The 24,395-nt window shown below is 44.4% G+C and overlaps 1 long non-coding RNA gene across 1 annotated transcript in view; it reads left to right on the top strand.

Moving 5' to 3' along the window:
• Positions 1 to 23,472, top strand: part of LOC129337833 (uncharacterized) — a 98,692-nt gene extending 75,220 nt beyond the window's left edge. The window contains exons 3-5 of the long non-coding RNA XR_008597860.1: positions 21,770 to 21,830; positions 23,060 to 23,231; positions 23,389 to 23,472. This is a non-coding gene — a long non-coding RNA (uncharacterized LOC129337833). The remainder of the gene's footprint in view (positions 1 to 21,769; positions 21,831 to 23,059; positions 23,232 to 23,388) is intronic.
• Positions 23,473 to 24,395: the final 923 nt, after the last annotated feature.

The following is a 24,395-nucleotide window of genomic DNA, read 5'->3' on the forward strand; positions in this document are numbered from 1 at the left end:
TGTTTATGTTTATGTTTATTATTCGATTTATATCCCGCCCTTCCCGCCCCTGCTGTCACTACCGTTCTCTGTTTATATTGCACTGTAAGCTCGATTATGTGGGTTAATCCATGGATGATTGCCTTGGGTGAGGAATCAGGATGTTGCCTTTCTAGTTCTTTCCAGACTGATGAATCTGTGACAATGGGTTTGCTCTAGATCCATTATACGTGCAGCACAGGATGTTATGGTTGAACTGTGGCATCTTTGGCTTAATACTGGAAAATGCCCCAAGCTCCGCCACATTCAATAGGGCCTCTTATGTGTATGGGACTTTTCCGGACCAAGTCAACTGGGCACTGATCACCTAGCCCACCCTCAGCAGGTCGGTATCTCTATGCTGGTACCATTTGATTGAGGAGTACATTTTGAATCACTAAGAACCCTAGGTCCTTCCTAATGTAAGTGGGGTCAGGAATTTTTATCTCACCCCCCCTCCAGTTATATGATTATTTACATCATGATGATCACCTCTATTGTACTTCAAAGTTATTAGGAAGAGAGAGAAAAGAATGCAAGCCTATGCAGGAGCTGAAGGTGGAAGCCGCCATGTCAGCCTTGTTAATTTCAGGGCTAGCTTTGACATCTGCCCTGAAATATCTAGTCCAAATTAGGGGTTTACAGTTGACCATGAGCCATTTGTTTCTCAAACCTTGTGGACCACATGCTTTGTTTTATGGCCTCTTCCTTCCTGCCTTCATACTGATTGATTGGGTTCTCTCTCGTCTGATTCCTTGGTTGTTCCCCTATCCTGTCAGTTTGTATGTATGTGTCCTTTCTGCCCTGAATTCCATCTGAGTCAATATAAATATTCCTACTGAATTTAAAAACAATCAGATAAGGCAGTAGACAGACAGACATTAAGAAGTGATCCAGAGCACAGTGGATGCCCAGCTGCTACGTCGTTCTGTTGTGTGTGTAACTGATGAGCACATTGAACATGGAAATGTGCTACAGCCATTGACTGCTCCAATGGGACCTCTCTTCTTCGTCCTTCTGTTGGGGAACAAAGCATACTCCAGCTGCTTGCTGAATTCTTGCATCTTTCCTCTTAGGCCTAGGAGGAGGAAGATGGCAGTGAAGGGCATTTTTACTGGTGTTTTTATTGAAGTGCTTGATTTGACCGTAACCCACCTTGAGTCCATTTACATCTCCAGTTTCAGGTAGTAGGCGACATGAAAGACCTTTAAATGAAACCCTGGAGAGCTGCTGCCAGTCAGAGTAAGCAATAGTGACCTTGATGAAGCAATGGCCTGATTCAGTATGTTCTTACGTTCTTTCCACTTCCTTTCTCCTTGCTGGCTGGAGCAATAGTGACATCACAGCAGTTGTATGACATCAGAGTGGGTAAACCAATGGCAGGCCAATGGGACGTGACTTTCTTTTTCGAACAAATCCATGGTGATGTCAAAGAACATCAGCCAACAGCTTTAAGGAATAGGGCAAGCACAGAAAGAGGAGGCAGAGGAGAAAGCAAAAATGAGGAAAGTTCCAAAATAATATCAATAAATAGCCCAGCCAAGCTTGATCTTGTCATATCTTGGAAACTAGGCATGGTCAGCCTTGGTTAGTACTTGGATGGGAGACCTCCAAGAAGACCAGGCTATGGCAAATCACCCCTGTTAGTCTCTTGTCTTGAAAACCTCAGCAGAAGTCGCCATAAATCAGTTGCAACTTGGCAGTGCTTTCCACCACCCGGCAGATTTGTACTGCGATTTGCCTAGCCACCCCAATCCAGAGCTTCCATATATACACAGACCCCCCCCCCCCCTGTGCAAGAGGTTCTGTGTGTTCTAAACTTCAGGACATTCTACATCACTCATCCCTCCTACGTTCTGTTTATATGATATAATACAATCTGGTATCTTATATTCTGTAACTGTATTGTTGTATTTGTTGACCAAGGTAAGAGAGATCAGATTAAATGAATTTTAAGGACATCCTCTCATGGCACTTGGATGTATCAGTCATTTCTTGTCTGTGAAAGCACAGTAGTTTTTATTCTGAAGAAGAGACTATTAATTTGTTTTATAAATTTGTTCTGATGGTAGCGAAAGGGGTGCTTGGGAGATGGAGCTTAAGACAGATATTTGTTTCATAAATTTGTTCTGAAGGTAGAGAAAGATATGCTTGGGAGATAGCGAAGTTTAAGACCTGCAGACTAAAAGTTCCAAAAATCCTTTCACACATTATGCTGTAAGTTCTAGTCCAGTCTAGAGGTCCCTAGATTCCACACCACGATCTATGCTAAGTTTTGGCAGACTTAGGAAAAAGATTTCCAGGTACTCCCACGAGGTTCTGAAGCACACCTATCTCTATCTGAGACTAATCTAAACTTTGATGAGAGCAGATTTTTGAAATAACTCTGGATTTTACTGAGACAACATTTGCAATTAGTTCGTGTGTGTGTGTACGCACTATTGCCTCCAAGGAGATTAATTTCTGAGTAAGAAAAGGTAATATCAGTGGTGACTTAAGGGTGAAATTAATTGAATTTCCTCTGTGCATGCTCGTCATTATACTGTTTCCTTCACACCTTGTCAAAGTAGATAAGGCTCCGGAAGATCTGCGATCAGATCTCCAATGCATTCCTACTGCTAAATAGCAGCTGCAGGGGACCTTGACTTGGGCTGGAGCCAGGGAGTGGATTTAGATCTTCCCTGCACTCCTTCCCCAACCTCAAATAGCCACCTGGAGTGGCAGATTGCCTGCAGTAGGTGAGCGCTGCAATCCTGTACAGCGTTAGGTTGCTTCCACACCATGATGATTCTCCATAGAACTTCCATTGCTGCTGCAAAGGTGTTTGCGGTGGCAACAGTGTCAATTGGAGTACAGCAAGATCTTGTTTACAAAGAAGGGAAGAAGATCCTGTGGAAGGCAGTAAGTTCTAGCTAGACAGGACTTTCTTTCCAAAGGGGGTTTCCCTTGTCCTTTTCCAGACTGCTATTCTTAGGTTGCTTCCACATGCTCCATTTTTGGGGTTTTTTCCCCCGAGCCGCGTCTTCCTGTTCCGCTTCAAGAACTCACCTTCCATATGCATCCTCCTCATATGTGTTTTGTGGGTGTTTGTTGCAGGAAGAAGAAAAGGTCCCAAAACCTGCGTCTTGTCACAAATGACATTGGTGCATTCTCACCCAACTTTCCTTTTGGGGGGGGGGAGTGCATGTGGGATTGCGCTATACCGTTGTCCTGTCTTTCAGCTTCTGTAAAAACTGGGCATGCGTAGTACTTATTCTCAGCTGTTGATTTCCCACTCAGAATTTTAAATGCAAAAGTGTTTAATAAATATGTGAACAATAGAGTAGCATGATCGTGCGATTCCGTATCCTACTATATAAAAGGCAAACCGTGTTCCCTACCACTCACTCCTTATCCTCACGGAGGTGCAATACGCAGGGATAAGAAGTGAGTTGCGGTGGTGAGGCCCTCCCAAGGTCCCACAGCAGTGGGGGCAGGGCTCCTTGCCACCTCTGCGGAGCCTTAGGGGGGCTGCACACCAGCCAAGTGGTGGCCAAGGGGTCAGAGGAGGAGGGAGCCCCCCACTCTCTTCCCCGATCGCCTCCTTGACTGATGCTGTGGGGAGAGGCAGGGGGGAGCGCTGCTAGGGCCCATTGTATTTTCGCAAACAACGGGTCTTATTGATAGTTTGAAATAAAATCAGAAATCGTATTCCATTCTCAGTGTTGATCCTGATTGCTGAGTGCTCCAATGTAGCAAGCACTGCAGTTTGATTCCCTTTGTATACATAGATATTGTAATAGCACAAGGATCATTAAAAAAGTAAAAAAAAAAAAGGGGGGGGGGATTATACGATTGCACATGCGAGCCAGACGCATGTGTGAGAGGGGTAATGGCAAGATGTTGGATATTTGTGGGAGGGCACTTCAAAAACGCAAAAATGTCTCCACATGCATTGATACGGTAATAATCGCACAGAAAAAGCAGCATCAAAAATGAAAACGGAATAGAACAGGCCTTACAAAAAACGCTTAAAAACTGGGATCATCGTGACCTGCTTATGCATGGGAAATGATGACGTGGGTAATGAGTGAGATAACCCGCCACAGTTCCGTTGGCAGGCCTTCTCATAAGGACATGTGGAAGTGATCTTAGTCTTTTCTTCTAGAAGTCTCCTCAAGAATTCTCTCAACCCAAAGTCAAATAGATTAATCTCCTTCCTTTCCTATTCAGTTTGTTAGTTCAATTAATAAAGCCTTTGTTACTTTTAAACAGCGCAGTGTCCTGACTGCTTCACTGACTGCCAACAGTGCCCATGTGAAAGTTTCCCCAGTATTTTCCTTGCCTTAGCCTCCCATGGCCACAATTTCCCCTTCTTTCCCACGGGGGACCTTTTCAGGCTTAAAAGAAATCAGTAGATGCTAGATAATTATAGCGTTAGATTGCTATAGTGATATAGCAATTCCTTTTTAAAAAATGCCTGATAAAAGCCCTCCAGTACTGTGCATGTGGAAATGGCAGCTGAAGGGGGGATTGAGGCAAGGAAAATGGCATGGACGTGGGACAGTCCTGCAAAAATGCACAGATTCCCATTAGAACTGCCAGTTTTTAAACTGGCCTCTCTGGGCTCCTATTAACCTGCAAGCAATTATCAGGTGCTATTATTTAACTTTGTGCCAGGAAAAGCGTCAATGGCCCATTTCCACTCATTAAACCGCTATTAAAAAGATAGGATATTCTCCGCTCCCCTCCACCCCGCCTCCCCGCTGGCAACCTTAATTCTCTTCCACACGATATGCAAAGGCACAATCACAGCAATCTTTCCTAAAAAGCCCCACTAGACCAGGGTTGGGAAAGAGCCCACCAAAATGGGGAGGAAACTCAGAAACAGGACAAAGGGAGGATGACGTCCTGCGGCTTCCCCCCAAAGTAGTGCTGCAGTAGGGAATCCAAGGAAGACCAGAACATGCATGGGGATGTAACTTTAATGCAGTCAATGGGCCTAGACTGGAGCAACTCTGCACAGGATTGCATCGTAAGTCTTCGGTGTAATGCAAGTAGGCCAGAGACATGGGCTTATATCACAGCATGCTGCTCGGCAAAGCTTGAAGCCATCCTTCCACCTAAGGCACCTTCCTCTAGAGAAACCATGGAACTTCCCGCAGTGGGTGAGGCAGAAAGAAGATGCTTTTGAAAGTTCTTTGGGGCAGGGAGTTGAGGACTTTCAAATATATTGTTGTTTAACTGAATATCTTGCCTTGAATTTCGGCTCCCCTTTGCTCGGCCTAAAATATACTTTTAATAACACCCCCTTGAGAACCTGAATTACCATCCACTGACTGGGGAAGAGACGCTTGCTTTTTGTTCGATAAGCTGGAGGCTGAGTTATTCAGGGGATAATTTCCAAGCAGCTTCCCCCTCCTGATTGCATTGTTAGTTGTCTGAGGGCCAAGCTACACATGACGAATGACACTTGAACAGCAAGTGTATTTCTCCCTGTTCACTTGCCCTCCACTAAATCCACTTGCCGTTCAAGTGTCATTCGTCATGTGTAGCTTGGCCCTGTGTCTATTCACCCACCAGGTGCTTCTGCGTCCATGCTTCTGTGATGGGCAGGGGTCACCTCTCCTGAAAGCACCTTTGAACTGTTCCACGGTTAGGAAAGAATGGGAGAAAGGTAATTATTTTAATTCCAGGTCCTGCAAGCAAGCATGGCGAGAGATGGAACAGTGCAGACAACGAAGAAGACGGGCATCTGCTCATCAAATCCTCAATCTGCAGCCGTAGCCCAAGTGGCATTCCTCTCTGGCCTCGGTGGCAATTTTCATTTCCTCCCACTGTCATTTTGAACTTCCCCTTTTCACTCTCCCTGGGTATTGCGTCCTGATTTCTCCCTGAAGCTATGATAGGATTATTTCAGAGATGTCAAAGGAAACAGCTCTGGTAGCTGAAAACGGGGGTGGGGGGGAGGGTTAGTAATGATACAATCATAGCCAATTGTCCACTTTCTCTGCCTGGCCCACATGCAGGTTTGCTTGGTCTGGTGTCAAATGCGTTTTGAAGGCAGGTAAACATTTTGGAGCGAGGTTGGAGTAAATGTGTCAAGGGATTAACCTTTAGTGTGCAAAATTCTTCAAATAATATCCCTCCTGTAATCCCATTTTGGACCTAAGGTTCCAGGGATTTGCATGTTTGTAAGGTGTCCTCAATCATCCCCCCCACTCCAAGTGGACCATCAAGTGGGTATGGAATGTATGTAAAAGCATCCAAAATTTTCATTGTCATATTATTTTTCTTTCCCATGTTACTAGAAATGACTCCCCCCCGCCCCCTTTGGTATAATGCTTTGCCTAATGGTTGTTCTGCTACCTACTGCTTGTGGTTTCAGAGGCACTTGGTTGGGCTTTTGGGTTTCCCGAGTATTTTAGAGCACTCCTGGTGCATGGAATCTCATGTGGGCGCATGTACAATCAGGAGGACCATGCAAAAACAAAATAAACTCTGTCGTATTCATGGAGACGGCATGAGTGGGAGGTGTGAATTTTCTTATAATAGCCCCCACTCCTAAAAAGAAAGATTGCTTGTGAGCCTTTCAGATCGGGGAGAACAGGAAATGCAAGTGTCCATAAATTTATTTGATTTCTACTAGGGTTGCCAACTCTGGGTTGGGAAATTCCTGGAGATTTGGGGGCGGAGTCCATGGAAGGCGTGGTTTGGGGAGCGGCCTCAGCAAGGTATCATGCCATAGAGCCCTTCCTCCAGCTGCCATTTCCTCCAGGGGAACTGATCTCTGTAGTCCGGAGATCAGTTACATTTCTGGGAGATCTCCAGGCCCCTCCTGGAGGCTGGCAATCCTATTTCTACCGTACACTCTGCCTTCCTGTTTCTGAGGTCACCCAAGCTAGCTTACTTTTGTGGAATAAAATACAAAGAGAAAAACATCAGTACATAAATAATACAAATAGCTATACACAGGTCTTTTTTTCTGGGAAAAGAGGTGATGGAACTCAGTGGGTTGCCCTTGGAGAAAATGGTCACATGGCTGTTGGCCCCGCCCCCTGATCTCCAGACAGAGGGAAGTTGAGATTGCCCTCTGCACCACTTGGCGCAGAGGGCAATCTCAACTCCCCTCTGTCTGGAGATCAGGGGGTGGGGCCAACAGCCATGTGACCATTTTCAAGAGGTTCTGGAACTCCGTTCCACCACATTCCAGCTGAAAAAAAGCCCTGGCTATATAAAAACGAGTGCTTTATAAATCCCAGCGAGAGTGATAGCATTTGGAAGAAATGGTAACCCCACTGTTTAAAATGGACAAGAACATCGTGCAGCCACAAACAGTAGATCAAAATAAGCGTAATAAAATTGATAGAAGCGTCTCCCACTTTAGCGAAGACCTTCTGAAACAGATGTTTTGCCAGAAGGGGCTGAGTGAACCTCAGCTGGCAATCTTTTCCATAACTGGGGAGTCATGGCTGAGCAGGCCTGGCTCATGCTGTTAAGACAAGCTCACAGAACAGGGCACTGCCTGCCAGTCTTAATTACCAGACAAAATCTTCTGTAAGAGGAGTATCTATCATGTACTCTGGCCTGAAGCCAATTGGGATTTTAAGCATCAGTTCTTGGAGTTGGAATGGAACAAACATTTGAAGCCATTAAATCTGATGTAACAGAGCCCTGGAGTCATGAAGGTTCTCAGTCAGGACACTTGGACTGAAGTTTCTAGACACTCTTTAAAGACCATAAGTGGTGTGTACTTCTTATTCTTTATATAGTTGTAAAGACTCAGAGGCAGTTCCTTTGTATCTCCTGTGATGCTACAAGCTGTCCTTATCCTGAAAGCTCACACATCTCTCTATCTACGAGATGTGAAAGTTGCACTTCAAAAACAGGAAGCATTGTGTCACTTGAACTTCCTGTTCTCCAGGCATTTTGGAACATCCAAAGCGGTTCTGAACCTGCCTGAAGACTCCTACATTAATGGGCATAATTACAGGGAGGGTGCACAATATATATGACATCTGAGTTTCCTACTTCCGTCTTTAATCGTTTTCTGATCCCCCGTAATTGCAACAAACTATTTGTCTTTTGCAAAATGGCAGTGAGAAGTTACACTGATGCCGATTGTCATGATGTACATGGTTCATTAATTTAAATCCACGCAAAATGATTAGATGTGCAGTTAAAATGTTTACATCTGAGGAGGAAGTCCTCACTCTGTTTGGGTTATGGAGTAGGTCTCTACTTCGTGAGGGTAGGCCCATGATAATTTTGCATAAATTGGCCTATTTTGATTGCAAGCCTTGCCCACTTTTGCATGAAATAGCAATGGTGGACCTATCAGAACCATGGACTGTGTCAGCTGCTTGAGATGGCTCAGAAAGCTAAAAATAAGGCAATAAAACCATAAAAAGCAGCAACATAAGAAGGATTAATAATAAAAAACCCCAGAACAATAAGCTGGGGGCACAAAATGGCATACATTAAATAAATAATAAAAATTAAAAATGATGTCAATAAAACCTTCCCCAGGATAGAAGCAGACCATAAGAACTGCTTAAAAATGGAACCCCTTAGTGAGCAGCCCTGGTTAAAAAATACTTTGGGCTGGCGCTTAAAGGACAGAGAGGCAGGTGTCAGGTGAACCTTGAGGGAGAAGGCATTCCAAAGGCAAGAGGCTACCACTGAAAAAGGCTTGTTCCTGATTGCCACCCACTTTATCTCATCAGGCAAGAGACATAGCAGACCTTGGAAACAGGATCTTCGCTGGTGGAGAATTCAGCAGCTAGGATATTCACTGAGCCAAGTACAATAATAAACAACAGCTGTTACATTAGGGGAAACAGATACAATTGGGAGCTGTAGCAGAAAAATTTTAAACAATCTATCTGAAACAAAGCATAATTAATTTCCATGGCATATTTAGCAATGTGGAAACTCCCTAGTAGATGCATATCTACAGCAGCAGACAGTACCAAATAGCATAGAGTTAGTTCCTGTCCCTAGACTGCTCTCTGAGCTATTTCTTATGACACAGTTCTGTAATGTGGGTAGAAAGCCCTTCTGAATAATTCAGTTCTGCTTAGTCATCATCAACAACAACAACAACAACAACAACAACAACAACAACAACAACAACAACAACAACAACAACAACAACAACATTCAATTTATATACCGCCCTTCAGGACAACTTAATGCCCACTCAGAGTGGTTTACAAAGTATATCATTATTATCCCCACAACAAAACTCCCTGTGAGGTGGGTGGGGCTGAGAGAGCTCCAGAGAGCCATGACTGACCCAAGGTCACCCAGCTGGCTTCGAGTGGAGGAGTGGGGAATCAAACCTGGCTCTCCAGATTAGAGTCCCACGCTCTTAACCACTACACCAAACTGGCTCTAGTTTGTGGAAAGCCAGGAGAGTGGGGATTTCCACGACCACCTCAGGCAGGCCATTCTCTAAGGTGGGGGCTATCATAAAGAAAGCACATGTGTGGGCCGCTGTTGATTTTGCCCAACTGTGGGGTGGTATCTGCAGAAGGCCCTGACCAGATGAGTAAAGCTGCCATGGCAGAACAAGGCAGATGATTCGGTGCATTGCTGATGAGACAGCACAGGCAATAAGTGCCTGCAACATTAAGAACAAGTGTTTGTGCTGAACCTTTTTTTTGTGCATCCTTCCTTACTGCTACAAAACCAGGACAAACGGGCATGCCTCTGCAGCAACAGAGGCATGATGGTGGTGGAAACGAGCTGCATCAAGTAGATCTAGAAAGGCAACATGTCCGTATTCTAAATAAATCTACACACAAAAAAAATGTCCATTGTTACTGATGGGAAGTCAATGCAATGACTGCAGAATGGGAGATAATGTGAAATGTCAGTCCACGCCTCAGAACCACGCTGTTCAGCAATCAGGGCTGGGTAGCACCAGATGCTCTTTTCCCTGCGGTCCATGGCTTTCCTTCTCCTGGACAATAGCCTGTGGTTCCTGGCTCTTCCCGGTGGTAATGGTGATTGAGGAAGGCACTGGGGTGGCAGTGCTGAGAAATGTCCTCTTCTTAATCTTCACATATTACTGTTGCTCAGTTCTGCCCACCCAGCTATTTGTTTTCTCCTCAGGAAAAAAAAAATTATGTGTGGGGATGTACGAAATAACTTCAGAGATGTTGACAAAATCTGAATTCCAGGAGTCAGGGCTTTGGCAGTCGAGGAGCAAACCATGCAGAGCCCCAAAGGGAGAAATGTGCTGTCTTTCTGCAGACAAGCTGAAGCACCCCGCTGTAGCGGCGACAAGTTGACATTCCACCAATCGACACACTTTCACCGGAGGCAACATGCGGCTTCTTCAGAATTCACTTGTAGCTCATATGTTCTCAATTGGCATCGGAGGACCCGGGAGCATTTGGCCGTCTGCCTGTAAGAGCGATCTGACTGCTCCCCATATATTGGGCTCAAGAGGAGATGTCTTCAACCTTCCTTCTGTGTCTGAGAAATGAACTATCTAAAAAATGCTGTCAGTGTTTCAGGGAACTTCACAAGCAGCCGATCTTTTTATACTTTAATCTATAAATAAACATTTCTTCCTTTGAACTTCATTAAAATTAGATGTGTTTTCATTGTAAAACGCTCCGGCTTCCCAATCATTTAGACATATATGGGGATGATGCTTGCAATTAAATTTTCCTCTTTAGGAGCGCTGGTGGTCTAAAGCACACAAAATTTATGCCAAAATGTAAGTAAATAAGAGTCAAACAACTAGACATGCTGCTTATATCAGGAATTTCAGATCAAGAGGATAAGTTTCACTCCTGCTGCTTAAGTAGAGTGTGCCAAATTCCTCCGTGGAGCAATTCCCTTGCAGTCAGCAGTGTTTATACCAGTGTTGAATTTGGTCTATTTTTCTAGGGTTATATTCTCTGGCAGTAATGTCTTGATATATCAGATTCTAAATTCTCAGCCAGCCTCCCACTTCTGGCTACCAGTTCTTAAAGATGCATCAAACCATTTTGAACGGTGGGTGATTTAGGAAAAGAAAGTGGCCCATTGACTTATTATTGACAATATTACTCCAGAAATAAATTGCTTAGAAGATGTAGGCTGTTTTGCCATATTAGGGATAGGATTAAGATTATCTGTAGTTATCTGATAGATTAAAGAAGGGGTAGGCAAACTTTTGGTTCCAAGTACCCCAAACCCTCAATGTCTCCCTATAACACCGGCAAGCCAAGGTGTGGGTGGGGGGAAGTTGGGGGTTGTTCTTGGGACAGGAAATAGGGAACAACCCAGTGACACTGCCAGCATCTCAGGGGCTTGTTCAGGTCTCTTGAGCACAGAACTGACCACGTGTGCTGAGCAGAGTGTTCTGGTTTGCTGCTGTTTGCCAGGTGTGGTGGGATTGCCAAGCTCCGTCTGAAGCTATCATTTAAAAAATAAATTCTATAGTGCAGCTCCTGAAGTTGCAATTTAAAGGGACAGACAGCCCCCGAACCTTAAACGGCTTCACACTAACAACCATGAACTGGCTAGCAGAGCCACCAACACAGGTACCAGGCCCTGCAACAGACCCAGATGCCAGCTCTGCCCTCATATCTACCCAGGAAATACCATTACAGGACCCAATGGCATCAACTACACTGTCTCTGGCTCTTACAGCTGCTCATCCTCCAACGTGATATATGCCCTCATGTGCCAACAATGTCCATCTACTCTGTACATTGGGCAAACCGACCAACCTCTGCACAAAAGAATAAATGGACACAAATCTGACATTAAAAATGGCAACATCCAGAAACCAGTGGGAGAACACTTCAATCTACCAGGACATTCCATAAAGGACTTAAAGGTCACTGTAGTTCAACAGAAACCTTTCAAAAACGAAATCCAAAGGGAAGCTGCTGAATTGGAATTCATATGTAAATTTGACTCAGTCAGACTTGAATAGAGACTATGAATGGTTATCTCATTATCAGAAGTAACTGATCCCATTATCAGAAGCCACTGATTGCATCTACTCCCCCAGCCTCTCCACCTTTATATCTGACCAGTTTCTTCTTACCCTCCATGCATCTGATGAAGAGAACTGTGATTCTTGAAAGCTTATGCTACAGTAAAGTTGGTTAGTCTTAAAGGTGCTACTGGACTCTTTTCTATTTTAAAGGGAGAAATGGCTAATTAATCCTTTTCTCTCACTCCCTTTTTTTGCTGCTGAAAAGGGCCTGTGGAAGAAAACTTACACGTACCTGTAAGCCTTTTCCAGTGGGGCCAACAGTGGCTGATGGTGGTGGTGACGCATTGGTAAAAAAAGTGCAGAGAATTGCCCATCACGTGGAGTTCTGCCTTAGTAAATATGAGAACCCAAGTCACCTTGCCCAAACCTTTTGAACCCATGGCTCCAAAGGACTTTTACTCGGACTTTTTCAGATGATGTACCTAAATTTGGTGGTAATGAGTATAAGCTCACAGTGCAATCCTACCAGAGTCACACCCTTCTAAGGTCATTGACTCCGCTTACGACAGCAGTGCTGGGAACTGTAGTTGAGTTACGAGGTAAGCTTCCAGCTCCTTGTGTAACAAATGGGCCACAGAATTGGCTACAGATGCGTTTAGATTTTGCATGCACTCTTAAAAAAGAAACCGCTGGATTTCCAGCATGCCTGAAATTAAAAGATAGAGGTGCCAACTCTACCATTTCCCTGAGCTGGCATTAGCTGTGAGCAATCTGGATTCCCAGTCCCCATCAATCATGCTATTTGTTGGGTAGCTTTGGGGCATTTCACTATCACTGACTGGAACTTTTTTCTCTTCTCTGATGTTATGAGAATAATTGAGATAAGAACCAGGTAGATAAAATTATCACAAATTTTAAAAATCTGTGACTGGAAATGACTCTCAGTAATGAAACAACAAGTGCCTTTGGCTTTATTCGAAACTGGTAAATGCAATCAGGTTCTTGTAGTCTTGCCATATGTGTGAAACTGTGGCTTGTGCCCAGAACTTTTATGTGATCATTGTTGTAATATGTTAAGGCTCTATTCAGTGATTTGACTGGTGCAGTTGTTGAGCCAAGGATGCATATTATTTGTCCCCAAGCAAAGAATGTAAAGTCAGTGGCCCTAGAAACAGTATAGGCATAGAAGGAAGCAGCACAGATATGTAAGGTGACTCCCAAAGAACAACAATAGTTCATTTAAGAATATTAGTTATTTAATTTGGACCTCTACCTTCCTCCAAGAAGTTCAGGGCAGTAGACAATCCCATGAATTGTTCAGCTGATAAGAGCTGCTTCCACATGGAGGGATTCTCCTTATTGCTTTCATTGCTGCAAAGAATGGAGAAGCATGTGTACTGGCACCGGTGCTACCACATAGAGGTTTTTTTACATATCGTTTCTGTCTTCTTACTTTTCCTGTGATATGTACTCCCCAGTGATTTCACATTGGCTGTTTGCAGTGTGGTCAGCATGGCTGCCACAGTGACTTTTTTGTTCTTTTCCTCAAGCATGTGCTGCACTTGAAGAAGAGAACAAAAAAAATACAAATAGTTATTCAAATAGAGGGGAGAAATTGAACTCTCAGCATCTCATCGGCTTGAGCTGTAAGACCTGCGATTTCTTTTCAAGTTTCTATTTCATATTCAGACTGAGTGAAAAAGTCATTTGGCTAATTGTATACTGACATGACACTCAACCAATGAACCACGTTTTGTGTTCTTGTCCTTTGCCTTCCTTCTCTCTCTCTCTTTTCTTAAAAAACCCAATCTCTGCCTTCTTGCATGGCCTGTGCGTGACCTTTTGGCAGAGACCTTGTCTGAGTCTGTAATGTTCATTCAGAGAAGTGTGAGAAAAACTGAACTGAGTTGGACGATGTGACTCACCTTGGACAAGTCAATGTTTTCCTAGGGAGAGGGGGAGCGGAAAAGTTTCAGCCCAGCCTGCTGGCTCGGATCAGCTAATGGATATCAGTAGAGCCAGCCTCCTCCATCCATCTTGTTCAATGAGCTAATGGGAGAAGTAACAAATTACAGAGTGCCTTAAACGTTTAAATCCTCTGCAGAGCAAAAATCCTAAATGAAGTACTATCTTTGTCTTCATTCAAACATACAGCTTAAAATATCAATTGTATGTGAAGGCAAATTGCATCATAGACTATATATTTCTGTCTAAGGATTCTTCAGACTGCTGAGCTGACTTTCAGGAATCCCAACTTTCTAGCTTTCTTATTTTTACCCTCTGCATTCCTCCAAGGTACTTCGGGTACATGGGGGTTCTCTCACCTATTGTATCCTGACAGCAATTCTGTGAGGAAATATCTGTGAGGAAATTCTGTGAGGAAATATGTGTCTGACTGACTGGCCCAAGATCCGGGCCTAGGCATGGGTAGGTGGGTATAATTTAGAAGATCCTGGAGGTCCAAAGGGACCTTTGGGTCTGTTTATGTCATTTCAGAAATAAAATGTGTTCTCTGATGAGCCATGAGGTTGTAATTATGGAATGTGTGTGTTTTTTACAAGCAGGGTTGCCAACAGGGCTCAAGAAAAATGTGGAAATGGGCCGCTGAAGCTCTTCATGACACGGAGGTGAATAACATCCCGTTAAGACTCTCTTAAAGTGACAGGACAGTTTTCCCAGGCCTGTTGGCAATCCTAGTTATAAGTCTGTACCAGGCTGAAAGAAATTCTTTAATTGTACATACTTAGGTCTCCAGCACACTACACAATGTGTCTCTAACAAACATGCATCAGGTGATGTGCCCAAATAGCTCCCTACTGTATACTAAATATTGATGAATGATTTTGAGTTGCAGCTGTTCTATAATATGTACTGTGAGATCAAACATTCCATTAAGGTTTGTCATATTTTATTTAAAAATGGAACCTATGGCTAATTTATTAATATACTTTGCTCCAGTAACTAGTTCATAATCTTATTATTATTAATGACATTTTAATTCTAACTCCTGGAACTCGGGGGAAGTACACGGTCTCCTGTCCGATTTTATTAAAAAAGCAATTTTGTGTGGCAGGTTAGGCTGAGAGAAAATGCCAGTTACCCAATGAGCTTCATGGAACAAAGAGCTGAACCACATGATACGAATTTCATGTGAATGACACGAAAATGTATCGTGTGGTTTGACTCTGAGCTTCATGAACCCCATTCTCTCCAGCTGTAGCCTGACAGTAGAGAGCAATCGTAAGCAGGGCTTCTCAGAATCCTTCTCAAGTCTATTCAGTGGAGTTTACTCCCAGGAAATTATTCTTAGAATGGTATTGTTTTTATACCATTTTATTCTTCTATGAAACTTACTCACAGTACAGTCCTAAGAAGAGTTACTCCACTCTAAGCCTATTGAAATCAATGGGTTTAGTTTGGAGCAACTCTTTGTAGGATTGCACTATAAGTGATGTAGGGACAGTCACTCTTTCAAGGTCATTGTAAACGTTACTTTCTTCACAAATTCTCTACGGAGCCAACCCAGGCTTCATAGACATACAGCAACTTTGGGGAATGGCTTGCATAAAAAAGGGGAGCCCAAATGGACTCGGAAAGCTGCTGCTGAGAGAAGAACTTCTGCCTTTCTCCCAACTTTCCCCCCCCATGCAAAAACAGTGAGGGATGGACAGTATTCCCATTTCTGCTGACTCATGTGAACAAAATACCGACATTTGGAGCAGACGAAATGGGAACCCCCCCCCTCCTTTGCATGGGGGAAAAAGGTTTGGGAGAAAAGCAGAAGCTCTCCCTCCCCCAGTGGCAGCTGTCCAAGCTTCTTTGGGCTCTTCTTTTTTTTTTATACAAGCCATTTCCCAAAGTTGCTGTGTGTTTGCACAAGTCTGGGTTGGCTCTGAGGAGAGCTCGTTAAGGAAGTAACCATACATCTAATAGAACTCACAGTCATCTTGGGAGAGCAAAATGGGGAGAACTCCTGCTTTGTTTGCTGCCCTGAGCTGCCCTGAGCTCCTTAAAGTAGGAATGCCAACTCAGCTTGAGAAATTCCGAGAGCTTTGGGGATGGTGCCTGGAGACAGTGGAGTTTTGGTGGTGGTGGGGAGCTGAACAAGAATATGATACCATAGAGTCTTCCCTCTGAAGCAGGCCTTTCTTCCAGGCAACTGATCTCTGTACTTTAGAGATCAGTTGTGATTCTGGGAGAACTCCAATTTGGGATTGGTAATCCTGCCTTGAAAGAGAGTTGGGGTTCAAAATGGAGAGAATGAGAGAAAGTTTTGACCAAAGAGTGGACAGGCCAAAGAGCGGACAGGCCTCAAGTGACTTTCTGGTGTAAAGACTGGAGTTACAAGAATGGATTTTAATCTTTGCCATGTTAGTGAGTGTGTTTCAGCATAGGCCATTTTCACACTGCTTACCGGCCACAGAACATCACGCTGAGCTCCCGGAACGACAGCATCTTCCTGGCGCGATTTTGCGCAAGAACAGTAGTTCTCATATGAAATTGTGCCAGGAAGACGCTGTCGTTCCGGGAGCTTGGCACGATGTTCCGTGGCTGGTAAGCAGTGTGAAAATGGCCATGAGTATGTATATACGCATGTTGGGAGCAGAAGTGTTCCTGTGGGGATGTAAGTGGAGAAAGACTCACAGACAGAGGTTTCCTTGGCTTTCATTCTCAGAGGTCAGGCCAATCATTAACCGTTTCTGGAGGGAGTCGAAACTCAGGCTGGGAGCTGTAAGATAAATGTTTGCACTCCAGTGACTTCTCTCATCTGCTTGCTGTAACTGACAGGAGCTCGGCCCATAAATAATACCCCTGAATATCCTGCCGAGGCAAACAAGCAGCTGTAACATGTTGCTACAGGCCCCTTGCTGCTAGTCACTGTTGAAAGTACAGAGGCAGAGATGTATCTGCTGTGATGCGTAGGGAGGGAAGAAAGCAGGCAAGCCTGAAGAGGAGTAAATCCAGGAAAATGAATAGGATGGATGAATAAATAAAGTCGCGAGTTGTGAGAAACAGCACAAAAAGCGAGGAACTATAAACTATTTATTTACTAAAGGGAAAAAAACCATGTTTGCAAGATTCAGGGTAAGTATATATTGAGAAGTAATAAACGTTGAGCTCCATCTTGTTTGGGGGCCTAGTTCACTTTTTTCCATAGCTCAGTTGGGGGTCTGTAGATGATAGTAGCAAACTTACTGCAACTCAAAGCAGTTTGTTTTTGTGGAGTGCTGTAAATGGCTGCAAAGGTGTTGTTGGGTGAATGCACATGCTGTAAAACACAATACTTGGAAGCCACAAAGTGCACTCTGACCATGTGAACTTGAAAGTAAAGTCAAAAGAGATGAGATGTGGGAAATCTGTGACTGGAGAAATTTTCCAGGATGTGCGGCACAATCATGCAGGGCTGGAAGGTTTTACCACCTGTCCCCTCCTAGCATAGCCTTGATCCAGACCACACACACCTTTACTTTTCAAACCTGTTGTAGTATCCATGTTCTCAGATTTCCCCGCAAGTTCAATGTGAACTCATAAGTATGTACAGGAGTACAACCCTGGCCACAGTGTACCCAGAAGGAAGTTCTGACCCCCCCAAGAAATCCTGTTGAGATTTGTGGGTTGGGCTGCAAGTGTTTTACTGCTCTGTCGCGCCCCCCCTCCCAACCTTAGCATCAATTGCCAAACATGTAGCAGGTAGGAGTGCCGACTCTGGCTTGGGAAATGCCTCGAGATTGGGGGGCAGAACCTGGGGAGGATGGCGTTTGGAGAGTCTCTGCTATTTCCTCCAGGGGAAGTGATCTCTGTAATTTGGAGATCAGTTATAAATCTGCAAGAATTCCAGGGTCCCCTCAGAGAATGGCAAACCTAGTAGTAGGTGAAACTTTTCCTAGTGGGGATATGAAAACTCTTTTCAGTCATCCCAATTTTGGTGTTCCTAATCCTGCCTCTTGTGCTGGGGACAGTACACTACTCTCAATCCTCTTGATATGCCTGGTTGTCATTTTCTGTGAATAAGGCAATGCATGCATTTCCCAGCTTTGGTATACACTATCAGATTAGCAGTTGACAGACGATTTTAAAAAACCTAAAATGAATCAGCAAAGACTTAAAAGCCCCAACCAGAATGGCCTTGAATGGATTGTAAGGGTTGAAGCCTTGCAGACCTTAAGTAAAGTAAATGAAAAACTGGAATGACCAAAAAATCCAACCCAACCCAAAGCAAACCCAAAACCAAATGACCAACACAAAGCAACACGGGGGCTGTTTCCACATGTCTTTCCTGTCTGTGGAACATCGTGCGAAAGACCTGGAAGATACCGTCTTCTCGTGCGAAATCGTGGCAGGAAGACGCTGTTATCCGGGAGTTTTGTGTGAAATCGTGCAAAACTCCTGGATAACAGCATCTTCCTGCCGCGATTTCGCGCGAGAAGATGGTGTCTTCCAGGTCTTTTGTGCGATGTTCCGCAGGCAGGTAAGACGTGTGGAAATGGCCAGGGATATACTGAGCAGAACTAAATTGACTCCTTCAAGTTCTCCTTCTCCTCTTCTTTACCTGACCTGAGCAGGCTTCTCATCACTCTTCCACTCTGCCACGCCCCATCTCAACCTGCCCCAAATCCAGATTATCAAGCCCCCCAAACAAACACCATTTTCCTCAAAGCTTTCCTCAAAGGATCGTTAATAGTGCACTCTCTCAGTATATGTGGTAGAAGCACCAAAATCATAGTAATTGAAAAGGACTGAAGTAATGGGGAGAAAAGTCACTCGACATTTGCTTAGTTCCTGCATTCTAAAGGAACAGAGATTTTAAAAAAATATATGTTGGTAACATTTTGTGAAAAGAACTTGTTTAACAAATACCTGATTCCTCTCCTCTTTGCAGCTTGGGACTACTTGTTCTTCATATGTTCCCTTTCCAACAATAGATTTTAGCCAGAAGCAGCCAGAACGACAAAAACCTAGAAAATAGGTTCAGGGTTCTAAGTAGGGCAGGCACTGCTGAGAGTCTCTACCTGCCAGCATTTTGCTTGGTTGAGAATCGCAGGGGGTTGTGAAGGAAAAGTTCTTGTCTTTGTTTTTCATTAACGCAGACATCAGTTTCATTCTAACATGTCACACATAAGAAATAAAAAAAACCCTCCTCATATAAATAATAAGAGGAAGAAGGAGGAGGGGGAGGATTTTTCTTTAGCAATGGAAAACAATCATAATAATAGTAAAAAACAAGAAGCTTCCAGTGAAGAGAGTTCTGGCACTTGGTCAAGGGGAGGCTGACTACAAATCATAACAGAAATGATTGATTTGTCCAAGTCTCTCTCACTCTGGGAGATTTACCAACTCATTTTCAATCTTGTCAGGTAAGCAGGTGGGGATATGGTTGAGAAACAGCCTGGATCTAGGTCAAAACTTTTTCCTCCCTCCAGGTAATAGCACATTTTAGATAAGAAAAGAGGCTGGACTTAAACAAAGACTTGTTTTGGCCTGCATCTGAAGAAGTCACAACAACACCACAGGCCACAATATGCCCCTTATTCTTTAAGGGGTAACAAGAACGTTGTTTTGGCTGTAGCAGACTAACATGACTATTTGCTTCTACAGGAATTGTTCAGTTTTGAAATATAAACTCAAGACAAAACAGATGGAGGAGGCAATTGAGAATCAGAGACTTGTAGAGTAGAGATGGGCCCGAACAGCAATACAAACTAAAAAAAGCCACGAACAGCCCAATCTGCTGTTTGTGAACAAGCTGTTCGTGAGGCCCCATTCTAAACAAACAGGTGGTTGTTGCAAGCCTCCTTCGTTGCTGTTCGTCAAGACAGACAGTCTGGCACCTGCAATCAATTCCCTTGGCAACTTAGGCAGGGATTGTCTGAACTCTGTCTGAACTCCTGCTGTTGCCCTGGAAACCCCAATCTAAGCCCAATTTAGCTTGATAGGCAGGTCTTCCTTCCAAGTCTAGACTGGAGCTCCAAATTTGTTACAAGAGGAAAAGACCAGGGGGGAGCGGGGGCTCCCAGCTCTGGCTTTCAGGGAGAGACAGCTGCTGTTAGAGAGACAGAGTGAGTGCATTGGAGCTTGAATTTTTTTTGTGTGTGGTGGGATAGGGATCTACCCCTTCAGGTTTCAGGGCTGCTGCCAGGTTCTGGATCCAAGCTATTATTTATTATTGGTACCTTTCCTGCTGCCTGCTCAGGTAGGGTTTCTGGGAGTGGTGCAGTAGAGATCTACCCCTTCAAGTTCCAGGGCTGCTGCCAGGCTCTGGGGCCAAGCTATTATTTATTATTGGTGCATTTCCTGCTGCCTGCTCAAGTAGGGTTTCTGGGAGTGGTGCAGTAGTGATCTTGATGGCTGGAGGACAGCCTGCTGGCCCCCACGAACAATGAACATGTTCATGACAGGATCATGTTCGTCAGTGTTCATTGTTCGTTGTTCATGGATGGCAATGAACAACGAACACCAATTTTGTTTTTTTTCTGTTCATGCCCATGTCTAGTTATGAGTGCACAAGCAAGCATAGGGTTGGTAGACCAATGCTGGGGGTGGGGGATAGCGTTGCCAGGTAACCAGGAGCTCAAACCAAGAGATGGGCATTCATAGGGGACATGCTTGAGGAGAAATTACCTCATGACTTACTGCCTGCATGCTCTAGAGTACTTCCTTGTTGTGCCAGGAATTCCTGGCACAACAAGGAAGTGCTCTGGAGTGTGTGGGAGTGTGCTCCAGAGCTCCTGGGCCCATTCCCCACTCCCCCCCCACTGGCCAGGTGAATGGTGGCAGGGGGATGGAGGCTGGGAATGGGGATGCCTCGTTACCACTGAGGGACTGGTAATCCTAGTGAGGGAAGCCTCACTCAAGTTGGAGCTTTGTGCTGCTGCTCAGCTGGCCATTGGAGAAAAAGAGGAAATTGGAGGGAGGTGAGGCAGCATGACAGTATGCTGACATCTCTCCCCATACACCCAGAAGTGATGTCATCACATCACTGGATGAAGCCTTGGTATTCGGGCAAAAAAAAAATAGTGACATCAGCATGTATTGGCAATGGGATATAAAAACTTTGGTTTGGCTCTATGGCATCATTCCCTTTGCACTTCTCTCCAGCCATTGCAGATGCTTTCCTCGGCTGTGGAGCTCGCTTCCCCTGCAGCTTGCGCTTCAGCATGCTAATGGGTTCTTTTGCAAAATGGTGAACTTGTCCATGAAGAAGTGCCAGCAGCACAGCAAGTGAGCTCCGCACCAAAGGGTGGCCTCTACAGTGTCCAGAGAGCCTCTGTGTCCTAGGAAGCTCCTATGTCCTAGGAGCCTCTGTGCTTAAAAAAAAAGGTTATGAAATTTGATTAAAAATGAGCACAGTGAACCAAATCAAACTTGCTTGATAGATTGACATATTTTTAAAAATAAAACTTCCAATCACAAGGGTGCAAAAAGCAGCAATGGACACTTCTTCAGGGATTATATGTTGCTGCTGCTTGGGACAGCAAAAGTTCTTGGTTACCCTCTCCCTGGCCTCCTCCACCCTTGTCATTGAGCTGCAAATTGTGTCTTCTTTCCCTACTCCCTCTCCTATGATTCTTGCACTCATGTAGAGGTTCTGAAGCTGCCATTTGCATCAGGAAACTTACATGCTGCCTGCTGAATACTTGATCCAGTTGGACAAATCGTAACACAGACAGTTCCTTCAGTATGCCAGTGTTGTGGTGGCCATTTAGGGTGGCATGATTGACTCAAGATCAGTGGAGCTGGTCTAAGCCAGTGTCAATTTGCTTTAAATTAGGGCTGTCCGCACAGAATGGTAAAGTAATTATTTGATTTGCTTTTCAACACCTTTAGTTAATCCCAATTGATTTCCTCGTGTAGATGGAGCTTCCAAATGGCAGCTGCAGCCATCAAGGTGAGTTCCTTTGACCAGCTGTGACAAAACAGCAGGAAGGGATACATGGAAGTCACTTGTAAATATTGCAAACTCCCTTCTCCCCTTGCGGAAGGCTTTGCATACCGTGCAAAGATAAATTCACCCAGATAGATTCATCTTTGGGAGCTCTTTTGTAAATATGTCTAATTTGAGATGTCACGAATCAATCTGAGAAGTGGCACAATCTACTTGTGCTCAGTGGGTCACTAATGAAAAGTGAGCAGCAACAAATGTCATTGTGACACAGAGAAAATCTTCCACAACATGCAAATAGCCACTCCATTCAAAGACCCTGCAAAATAGAGAGAACTGCCAAGAAGACAGATCAAGATGTGTAGCTGTGTTAGTCTGTCTGTAGCAGCAGAAAAGAGCAAGAGTCCAGTAGCACCTATAAGACTAACACAATTCGTGAGTCACAGCTCACTTCTTCACCTTTTCTACTGCCAAGAAGAGTGATTTAATGAAACCTGAAGAAGGGAACTCTGACTCTCAAAAGCTTATCCCTGAAAAATGTGTGGGTCTCTAAGGCACCATTGGAATCAAATCCTGCTGGTCTCAGTACTGGGCGGTCAACCTCCGCTCCCACAAAGTGGCCCCCGAGCCAAAACAATTGCCCACCGCTGTCCTACAGTATAGTTGGTTAGTCTTAAAAGTACTGCTGGACTCTTTACCATTTGAACACAGCCGTCTTCATTATAGGAGGTTGCTTGGCTTGGAACCTCATAATAGTTTGTGAATTTAGCCCCCATAGGAGCCATTTTATGAACAGATTTCCTCCGTGGCATCCATTTTCTTGTGGTGCTCATAGGTTCAACATGGTTAGGGACCCTTGCATTAGCAAGTGATGACACTGTGTACTCTTTGGTACTAGAAACACCAGAGAAGTTATGCTGATCCTAGGTGTACATTGCCCTTAAGCAGGCTGCCTAGAGTCCTCCCAACATTCCACTCTGACATCTCCCAGTCTCAACCCAAACATCATATGAAATCAAAGCATATGCCCAGGGTGACCAGATGGCTGGCATTTTGGCCTCTTGGCCACCTCCCTTGGTTACAGGTACCTTAAGCAAACCCTCAAGAACTAGTTTTTGTTTCCCCCTCAAGGCCGGTACGGGAGGTGCCTTGCTTAGGTCGTGTTCTTCTGTGTTGTTGCAGTCTCCCACTGTGTGTGTATTGTAGTGTTCTCTAACCTAACTGTTCTCTCTTAGTGGGAACCCAGCAATAAAGAGAGCTGTTGTTGGAGCTGCCAGAATCTCCTGTGTGTTTCCTACAGAACAGGACTGAAGAGCAATCTGAAGCAGGACAAATCAACTCTCCCCTGCACTTCATACCTCAGAGGATGGGGAGCCATGCCTTGAAGAGCCAACTGTCTTTTTTCTTGTAAGTTGTGGCACAAGGAGTGGGTTGGTGGAACTTCCTATCAGGGAGAAGAATTAACCTGCTCCCTATCACCACTATGGGTTGGGCCAATAAGAGAAGTTCTCTTAATTTCTCTACCCAATTTCTCCCTGGAATCTGACAATCGTTTTCTTTTTAGGAATCTAATCAATGCTCTTTTGATCCAAGAGAAATTTGAAGAGAGGAGAGGCAGGAAGGGGGGATCTGCAGAATTTCACTCTGGAGATGCTTCGGGGCATGGCAACAGCTTCCTCAAACTCCCTAGCTTCCTGATGGAGCGCCACCTTATGGTATATAGCATACAATATCTGCAAGGGCTGAAGTTACAGAAGGGTGCGTAGATTTCAAAGAAAAATGGAAGAAATGAAAACGGAAAAAAACCCTAATGGAATCAAGGGCTATACCTTGATTTTTGGAAAAAAATCCAAAGGAGGGGGAAAAAGAAATCCCCCTCCCCATAACAACCCTAGCCCTAATCCATATCTCATAGCTGGAGCTCCAACTTGGTGTCATATATAATTTGTTTCTAAAATTGGTACCAGCTCTGACTTCTTGTTTGGATATGAACCATCGTTTCTGGTGATTGTAGGAGAAAAGGAGTGATTTTCAATTCTGAAGAATTTACCATCTCTGTCAAAATTTAGGCTCACCACAAAAGGCCCTGAAAACAGTTGAACATCTGTCCCCAGTGCTTCACCAAAGCACTTTATTCTATTCTTCTTGGCTGGTGTATTGGTTCAAGTACAGTCAGGGCTTTTTTTTCTGGGAAAAGAGGTGGTGGAACTCAGTGGGTTGCCCTCGGAGAAAATGGTCACATGGTTGGTGGCCCCGCCCCCTGATCTCCAGACAGAGGGGAGTTTAGATTGCCTTCCGCACTGCATGGCGAGGAGGTCAATCTAAACTCCCCTCTGTCTGGAGATCAGGGGGCGGGGCCACCAGCCATGTGACCATTTTCAAGAGGTTCCGGAACTCCGTTCTACCGCGTTCCTGCTGAAAAAAAGCCCTGGGTATGGTACAACTTTTATTAACAAGACATTTTGCCACAAAGGAGGCGCACAGATTCCCTCCTATTAGTTTTTTCATGCAAACTATCTCAGTACTGGTGACTGCAATGACTGCTGTTGATAAGAAGGTTTTGATAATTTC

This window comes from Eublepharis macularius, chromosome 11 (genome assembly GCF_028583425.1).
Source record: "Eublepharis macularius isolate TG4126 chromosome 11, MPM_Emac_v1.0, whole genome shotgun sequence".
In the NCBI taxonomy this organism is placed as follows: domain Eukaryota; kingdom Metazoa; phylum Chordata; class Lepidosauria; order Squamata; family Eublepharidae; genus Eublepharis; species Eublepharis macularius.